A 9,801-nucleotide genomic window follows, 5' to 3' on the forward strand; every position below is an offset into this window, starting at 1 on the left:
CATTTTACTTTCGAACTATAACATTGCAGTAGATCATTATTTGATAAGTCTTTCAGGCGGTCATTATGTTTTCGGATGTTTAGGGCATAAGTGCTCTTTTAATTTTGTCAATGTTTTTGTCGTCGGTTGAACATTATTTGTATAATTCGCGAAATCTAAAGAGCACTCTTGGCACATAAATATGCAAATATAATGTTGCAATAGCCACTCATCTTCTTTGTGCTCTGCTATTACAACTGTCCTCTATTGTGGAGTATCACTTACTGAATATGTATAGAAGGTACAGACGGACGTAAAGAGACACGTGAAGAAGCGTTTCCAAATATTTCTGGTAAGAAGTCAAAAGCTGAGGGATGGCATTTTGTCTAAATATTGGTAACATGCAAGAATTATTGATGACAATTTGAATGTTACGCTACCAAATTATACTATAGATTAATCGATTACTTAAATTTGGAATTAATATTATATAAAACCGTGCATAATGGAAACGACAAATGGAAGACAAAGTTAGCTGTGTTTGTAGAAAACGTTAATGTCACTTTACAATGAATGGAATCTTAGAAAATAATGCGTACGTCTTGAAGATGTCTTTAACACGCGTATTGCCTGGGCACAGAAAAATGCACTGATTTAACAGTACGACTTATCTATATACTTGATTTTTCCGCTGTGTTGTTAACAGTTAATGCGCTGTTCATTGGAATATGAAAATTTTTACTTGTTACTTACCGAGAATCTCTAAAAGTATTTTGTTAAAACTACATTATAAGTAATTATTTTTAAATAATTTGAAGCAAGTTCCAAATGTACACAGTACACGTATATTCGCTACGCATATACTTGACGCGAGACACTATCCGTGCCTCTTGATATAAACGCAAATATTTATTTAAATTCCGCAACTGTCAAACGGCTTGTTCTCGTTCTTGATTAGGTGCAATTCAATTCGACGCATGTGGGTTATTTATTTGATTGTCCAAAACAAAAGGGGAGCTTTTGGTATATTTTACGAGTCTATTCTATCGATTTCGAACGCTGTTTTGGTGAAAAACATTTTTATTTTAACGTTACAAGAATTTTCATGATCACTTTCTCGCTTCTGACGTCATCGGTCCAAGACAACCGCAGCGAGTGAATAGGAGTCTTGAACGCTCGAGGTAAACGATGGAAAAAAAAACTGACGCGATTTTACTTACTGATTTTACAGTTACGTCCCAAAATCTTCTTCTTCGAGGAATATGTTACTCGACAGCCATTCCAAAACCATTTTGAGCGTTTTCAATCTAATTCTCAAGTAAAATTTTTCTTAGAAAAAATGTTTTGAAACATAAACCTGAATCTAAATACGCGTTCCTAAACTCATTTAAAGAAAAGTGCTGCAACCACTCTGTCCATCACTGTACACGTCGTGTTTATACGACCGATTTATCGCGTAACATTCAAATTGTCATCAATAATTCTTGCATCGTGCTTGGCCGGTAGAACAGCCGCCGATGAATGAGGATTCGTCATCGCTGACGACTTTATTTCGTCCGCAATTTTCCAAGAAGCTACTCATCGTCGTGGCTAATTCTCAGATAATTACCGGATATTTTAAGTTAACGCTACACTATGCGCAATTCGCCTATCGTACTAATTCGCTGACCGAGCGGTTTTTAACGAAAATAGCGGGTTATTTTACTATTAATATTGAAACTTGATTAATTGTAGACTTATGATACAAGTCCTGTAATTACGAATGATAAACCGCGAATCACCAATAGTGTGGTAAATAATAACGAATGTCCAACGAATTTCTACGCATCACAAATCACGAATCGCGCATTGCCAATTAGAAATATCTACAGATACTTAACTAAATATTTATAGAACGCGAGACAGAGCGGTTGTTTCCAAACTCTCTTAGGAATAGGAAACTGTTTTTTAGGAAATACAAACGAGAAGTGCAACTCGAAAACGAGAAAATTGCGATACCTGGACACGAGAAATCGCAGAAAGAGAGTCGCAGCTTTGTACCGAGCAGAGGATCCCTTTCCGCGTTAACGTCAGCATGAATCACCATTCCACTTGATTGTTTAACGAGTTTCACCAGTTGGAATGTCACCTCGGCACTTTGCATACGTTCACACGCGGGGAGCCTTTCCCTCACGTCCCGGCGAGACGAACCTATCGCGAAATTACTTGCGATTTCGATCAGCGTGTTTCGAAAAAATCGGCTGACTGTCGTTTCTGCGCGACGAAACAGACGGCGGCTGGTTTCCACCAATCACAACTCAAAGAGTTGTACACTAGGGCCCGGTTTTTCATTTTCTGGCTAATTGTTGATCGGATGTTGGTCGACTCTCTGTCTCTTCTCAGATAATAACATAGAAAAAGATGGAGAGTCGACTAACTTCCGGTTAACAGTTAACCAGAAAATGAAAACCTGGGCCTAGGAGTCACTGATGTCTTCCCACACGAATTTAGACACAGGTGAAACGCATATACATTTTCCATGTGTGTGTATGCAAAATGTACGAATGCGTCGATACGTGCACACATTCATGTGGGAAGGCATCGGTGATTTCTAGTGTACGGCTGCGGTCGGAAGGGCTGTCCGACGTTTTGCGATAAATTTCAGAAATACAGTCTATCACGCGAGAGATTGTAGCTCTTGCTCACGGATATGTGCAGTGACGCGTTATTAAAGCAAAGGAATGATATGTACAAATATCTATGCAATGATACTTACGAATATTCTGAAAACTTGTTGTAAAACGTCGGACAACCTTTCTGACCGCGACCGTACTTGCTCCGTGACAGCTGCGCTCGTCACTATTCTTTCGTTTTTATGGCGTATCGTGTATTCGCTTGTAACTTTTCCTCCCTGCTTGCAATTATTTCTAAAATCTTTCGTTCACCTAAAAACATTCACCTGCAGACTCACACATTGATTTTATTATCAATCATTTGTAGATCTGCGGTATATTCGCGTTGAAGTACAATCGGTTCTAAATATCAGTTCGGCCGTTATTCACCGTTTGTTTGTCCGCGTATGTTCTTTTTGCAAAAATACTCAGAAATATCAGTTCTTCCTGTCAATTTCAATGATCGTTGTATTGCTACGGTATAGATCAGAATAGAAGATGTGTGATTTGTGATAAGTTTCCACTCGATCGTGGAAACGAGATAAATTGGCGAAATAATTTAGATACTGATTTTCTCGAAAGAGGAATATACCCGTCTACGTGTTACAAAGCAGCAATTGTATTCTCATTAAACCAGCTTTTCCGCTAATCAAATCGTCCCTGACGTGTCCGCGCGTGACGTTTACCATTCAATCGTCAAATTATAGACTGAGCGTCGCGAAGACATGAACGAGATGTGCGCGAGTATTAATAGGAGGTATATGAAACGTATGTCAAGCTTTCAGTCCCGCCGTGCATTCTGCTACATCGGCAAATAAGTCGTCGCTTCGGACAGCCGATCGTCGCGACAAGTCGCTGAGTTACAAAAACCGATGATGAATGACAGCTTATTGCACAACAGACATGAAAATCCGATCGTTGACAGACTTCTTTCTATTTTCTTTTCATCCGTCATTTCATTTACGAGGATAATTTCTGTTCTGCCAATCTACATCACTGGCTTACGGATGAAAACTCAAGTTTCATCATTGAGATCTGACGGGAACCTTAATTTTTCCCAGCCGGTCTCGTCTACACGCGCGATATACTTCATTAAAGAAGAAGAAAGAGTTGAGAGAAAAATTTTGCAAAAATACTCGGGGGGGGGGGGGGAGGAGAAATTATATCCGGCTTGTTAAAATTATTGTATAAACTAGCGAACGAACTGTCGCGGTCTTTGGAGTGTTATTTCATATTTTCCAACGGCCTCGCTCCTCGTAATGATCGCCAATAGGCGCGTCGCGGAGCAACGATCACAGGCACTTTTTCAGAAGTGCGATTGCAGCTTCCGCCTACGAGTGCTCTCGTAACGCGCATTTGCAATCCCTGTAGAGTCGTCGTCGTCGTCGTCGTCGCCGTCGTCGTCGTCGTCGACGGTGCTGCTACGTATGCATTCGAGATTTGAAGAGAGGACAATGGGAAATCGATGCGGGTCGGATATACGGTACGTGTCACTCTCCCGTACACATATGTCCCGTTCTGTTGTTTGTTCATGCAGCCAGTGCGTGATTGAACGACGCGGGTGCGACCCGCGTACCCGTTTAGTTTCGAAGAATTGCATTCGCCGTTGGGCGATCGGCGAATCCGGAGGTCAGGCGCGCGCAAATATATTGCGAAACCCGGAAAACAGCGATCTCATGATCTCTCGACTGACTGCACAGCGGGGAACCGACGACCTGCCAATCCTGCGCTCGTATCAGTAGCGCATCGATTAACGTTTGCGATTGACGTTAGCTTCTGCCGATCCGGCGCGCAGTTGAATTATCGTCTCGGGATTAATTTCCCCTCTCTCATTCTCTATCTCTCTCTCTCTTTCTCTCTCCTTCTCTTTGGCCCGCGGATCGTGCCGCGGATTTATCTCTCTTTTTCCTCTTTTCTCCCTTTTTCCGAACGCCGTATAACGAGGGAATCAGGGATAGCAGAGCGGCGGGGTTCAAATTTAATGGGACGTAACGTCGAGCATTCCGACGCGGGAGCGCCAACCGGTTGAAAATGTACGGCTCTCGGTGATTAATGGGACTTAATTTTTCATCGCCAAGTCGGTAAATCGCGCAAATACACCGGAACAGAAATTATCAGCGTAAATAAAATCATCGCCCGCGGGTAGAAAATAAAGAAAACAAATCTCGATTATCTTTTCCCCCGTTTTCTTTCCTCCCAAAACTCGCGATACTCACGCCATGATTAAAATGTCTGCCCGCTGAGCTGGGAAATGTTTGGCTGATCTATGAGATTATATCTGTGGAGAATTTCTGTGCAGACGGAATAGAAGCGGTATTTTTAGTCTCCGCGATGTTTATTATACATCGTCTTCGTCCGGACGATGTTGTAATGTACGTGTCGCGACGATGATTTCGATGGAGCAATAATAAAGCCTTTGTACTGACTATAAACTGACCGTAGTGTGCACTCACAATCAGTGCCCATTAGCGCAAGCAACCGTATTCGCTATTACATAGACTATTCGGGATCTATAAAATATTTTTTTAATGCGTTATTCAAACTTGAGAGTTTCTCAAGTTGCTGAAAAATCCTGCGAATCTGGTGTCAAAGTTGATAAATGCCAAATGCCAATAAGCGGATATTATAAAGTTAAAAATGGTCAAATTTTTACGTTTGACCAATTTGATGATACGATATTACATTTCCAGCTTTGTAAAACCGTCCCGAAACCAATCGAACAGCAATCGACGCGATTTAAAAGCATGAAGAGGAATGTGTAAAAATATAAAAATATATATTATCGAGTACAAGACCGTCCAGTGACCAAAAATGCCAATATGGATTCGTTGCTGACAACATTTCGATAGAAGGGGGTTGTATTAAAACGCATTCGCGCCTGTGAAATGACGAGGAACATACTCGATAAATCCACTTGCGCTTTCACGAAAAGGTTTTACGGACGGAATCGTTTTAAACAGAACGCTGCCTTGTGTGCCCGACAATATTGCACAGACGCATATTTCATGCGCGTATCCCATATTTTGGTTCGCATATCTCATCACGTTTACCCAAGACATACGTCGTACGTGTCGGTGGCTCGAGTCTCACGCGCGGCGATCTTTATTTACGCATCTACTTTAATATCAATTTGTGCGCCGCTACCTGCCGGCAATCACGTGATCCGTAACGTCGCGTCAAACGGATGCTTCGCGCGTCGATTTTTTTTATCAAATATTTGCGCGCGCAATAAATCGGATAAATGCGATTTACCGTTCTATTATGCCACCGGGCATTTGCGCGGAATAAATAACCGCCGCGCTGCCGGAATATTACGTGAACGCGCTATTTTTTAATGCCCTATCCTCGCACGTACTCGTGAATCACTCAGCGTGCGCTTAATACGTGTTAATAATGTAACACGTGATGTAACAAAAGCTTCAGGATAATACGTTTAATTTCGGAAAACGAATATCCATCCGAGTACTTTCAAGTACTTCGAACTCTCTACATTTTTCGGAGCGGAATCTCACTCTTCTGGAGTGAGTCTTGACAGGGTTGGGCAGTGTCTAGTTAAGAAGATAAAAGTTAAGTTAAAAAGTTAAATAATTTTAACTCAAGAGTTAGTTTACATTATAGACAACTTTTAACTGAATTTAGTTACATTTTATCGGTAACTTTTAAATATTTTAACTTGCCTGTCTCTTAGGCTCGGTTTTTCATTTTCTGGTTGATTGTTAACCAGAGGTTAGTCGACTCTCGGTCGACTTTTTAGATAATTAACTGGAAAATGTAAAACCGGGCCTCAAAATTAGCCACGCCACAAACAAAGGCGTCGCGAGATGCCGTGCGTCTGCCTACTCTGGCAGTCTCTGTGTTTCAAAATTCACTGCCAGCTCTAAAGTCTACCGTATACGTGTACTATCAATCTTCAGCGCTGGTAATGAATTTTGGAACACAGCCATTAACATGGGGTTTTGATTCTCGAACTCACGTGGAATTGTTTGCATATGAAATGGACCATGTTCCGTGTAGTGTCAGCGATTGTCCGAACGCTAGTCGCGAAATTCAATGCAATTTACGTGACCGTAAGTCTCTGAGATTTTATGTAAAAATAAAACTTTAACTTTTAACTTTCTCTTTTTATTATTAACTTAACTTGTAATTCAATTAATTGTATTATGGATTAACTTGTGTCTTAACTAAGTCAAATTGTCAAGGCTGTTAACTTCAACTTAGCTTAGTTAAAAAAAAAGATAACTTACCCAACCCTGAGTCTTGAATGATCTGACTATGAATACCGGGTCTTAGAGTGAATTACTTCACTCTGTTGGAGTAAATATTCACTCGGATAGAGTAAAGTGGTCAGTGACACCATGATTCGAGTGAAAATGCAATTACAAGAATTTCGCACGAGATACTTTTACAAATTTGCCTCATCGGCCGATGTTAAAATCGTTAGTTACATAGGTGGACAGTAGATGGCGATGAGACGACGTTTGCCTCGCCCGAAGAATTTGATAGAGGATTTTGCGTAAAACAAGACCGCGCATCGATATATCGGAGATAAATTCCACATTAAAGGCTGATAAACGGTATTCCAAATTCACGAGAAACGCTCGACAACAATAGGCCGCAACGTTATCTGTGGATTTTCGCGTTTATTGTCTAAACGCCGTTTTTCTCAACCAGGGAACAAAACGGCCAAACGAGCAAATTAAGGTGGCGGTAGGAACGACGTATTTATAAAAATAATATAATTAAAATGCGAGAAATGATAAAAGTATCGCGATAAAGAAATGTCGAAGTCGCGACAAAGTTAAAAGTTAACGGTAGAGCGCGAGTAGAATACGACCAATAAATAGTTTTTCCACTTCTTATCGCGTGCCTCTAATTGCAACGCGGCTGTTTTTTCCACGCTGACATTTTGCGTCGAAACCAAATGTACGCCGTTGCCGAGGCGAGCGTCTCGGATATCTTTCGGAATAGTTCTCGGTCGCGGACGGTATTGTCTATAACTCCATACGCTTGACGTGCGTCCGCGCGAGTGCGCGGTCCCGTCTCTTTTTTTCCCCCCCGGAGCCTCGTGTGCCCGTGGAATTATGCGAGAATGACTTTGGCAGGGCTCCAGCGCGCCGCAGAATGCGCGGGGACAACGCGTACGTACGGAGCAACGAACTTTAGCCGGCGTGACTTCGGGCGTGGATTCTTTTTGTTTCGACGACAACTTTTCTCAGCCCGGGAACCTGATGCAGACGTTTTCTTTAGCGGCGACAGTTATACGAAAGTTTCGTTCCCGCGACGCGATAATTGCGAAATTCCCGTTTACGAGGGGCGGGAGACGGGTCTATCGCTCTCTTTTCAAAAATGGGAGGGCTTTTGTTACATCGGGATTCGAATCTCACGATAAACACTTCTGTTTTGCATTCATTCAGTCGCGGAAGAATAACTCGCTCTCCCCCCCCCCTCTCTCTCTCTCTCGCCCCACCCTCTCTCTCTCTCTCTCTCTCTGTATCACAGGAGAAAAACATCGTTGCGGTAATATTATGTCGCAGCACAAGCGATACGGGAATGAAAACGTAAAATCGCAGGGGAAAATGGAGATAAGAGGGAAATATTATCATTTAATAAGAGCGCTTTCACAAAACATCAACACATTTAGCGTATCGGTGCGATACGGTGCGGTTTGTAATCTGGTTTTTTTGCCCCAATTTTTTGCCTCGTTATATTTTTACGAGGCTCAGCGTGAATGCCTATCGGCGTTATCATACCGTAATTAATACGATCATTATCGCATCGCGCTGGCTGGATTAAAAGCTGCGCGCACGCCGCGGACGCCGCGAAAACAGCTTAGCGCCAGGCACGGTGATTAAAAATTACAGCTGGCGAGGGGGTGAGGGTGGGGGTAGGGGTAGGGGTCACGGGGGAGGGGAAGAGAGGAAAGAAGGCAAAAACTGGTGCCTAAACCGAGTCTATGCGCGCCGTAATTTTTAATTATTATTCCGCGACGATCGCGCGTAAAACGCGCGACCGCGCGCGCGAACCTTCGCGTTCGCTGCGTACGCTTAATTAATTAAACACAACGTAATTACGGGACGCACGAGCCGGGTGGGACAGCCAACCATTTTTAATTAATATACGGCGAGGCACGATTACGAGTTTCTCGCTAACGCCCTCGCTGTCGTCGTCGCCGCCGCCGTGCATTTACCCGCGTAACATTATGCCACCCTGGTAGCGGCGAACATTTCCGGGTCGGGTACTCGTCGTAAGACGAGGAAGAGAAAGAGAGAGAGAGAGAGAGAGGTAATTACGATTCCTATTACGCTAAAGCCGATACCGGTAACGCACGACCCTATTCAACCCTCGCCGCGCCCGTCTCGTCTCCTACCCCCGCTTGGCCGCCCGCGAAATAATCCCCGCGAAATAATCCTTGGAGACCCGCCCGGTCCGACGCAATTTCGCGCGAATATGAATAAGAATCACGACTCACGCGTGACTCGGGGAGGGGGGTTTTCTCTCTCTCTCTCTCTCTCTCTCTCTCTCCGTTGCGGCAAAGTCAGGGCGCTGCCGGGTGGAGCAGGGTAGACAGGCAGGTTAGGGTTGGCGTCGGGAAGAGCCGTGGTGGAGGTTTGGGGTTAGAGCGGCGGCGGCGGCGGCGGCGGTGACATGGTGGTGGAAACGGCGGCGATGGTGGTGGCGAGAATGACCGACTGCGCAGACCCCGAAGTCTCGCAGCCGCGAGTACGTAGTGAAACTCTGGCTCAGTGAGGACTGTGGTTCCCGTTCACAGTGCAGTTCGAAATCTCCGGGAGCGACCGCGTTCTTTCGTTTTCTCTCTCTTTCTCTCTTTCTCCTTTCTCTCCTCTCTCTCTCTCTTTTTCTCTGTCCACCCCCTCCCTTCTTCTTTCTCTTTCTCTGCCTCTCTCTCTCTCGCTCTCTCTCTCTCTCTCTCTCTCTGCTTCCAGGCTCCAACCCCGGTTTCGTCCCTTCGTTTTCCCGTCATCTTCGTTTATCGTCTCCACCCTCCCTCCCCCCGCTCTTGTCCGTCTTGTCTTCTCCCTACTCTCGCGCGCGTTCTCTTCAACCCGCCGAGGCGTCTCCTTGACTTTCTTTTCCTCCGCCACGCAACACGCGACACCGTTACGCGCGCGTGCGGCAGCTCCGTCCGGCAAACGCTGACCGCTCGCGATTG

The 9,801-nt window shown here is 44.1% G+C and overlaps 1 protein-coding gene across 1 annotated transcript in view; it reads left to right on the forward strand.

The window, feature by feature from the left end:
* Window positions 1-9,801, forward strand: part of LOC105562101 (leucine-rich repeat-containing protein 15-like) — an 80,078-nt gene that overhangs the window by 42,533 nt on the left and 27,744 nt on the right. The window lies entirely within an intron of this gene.

Source organism: Vollenhovia emeryi, unplaced genomic scaffold (genome assembly GCF_000949405.1).
Source record: "Vollenhovia emeryi isolate VEMERY1.0 unplaced genomic scaffold, V.emery_V1.0 DF939195.1, whole genome shotgun sequence".
Classification (NCBI taxonomy): Eukaryota; Metazoa; Arthropoda; class Insecta; order Hymenoptera; family Formicidae; genus Vollenhovia; species Vollenhovia emeryi.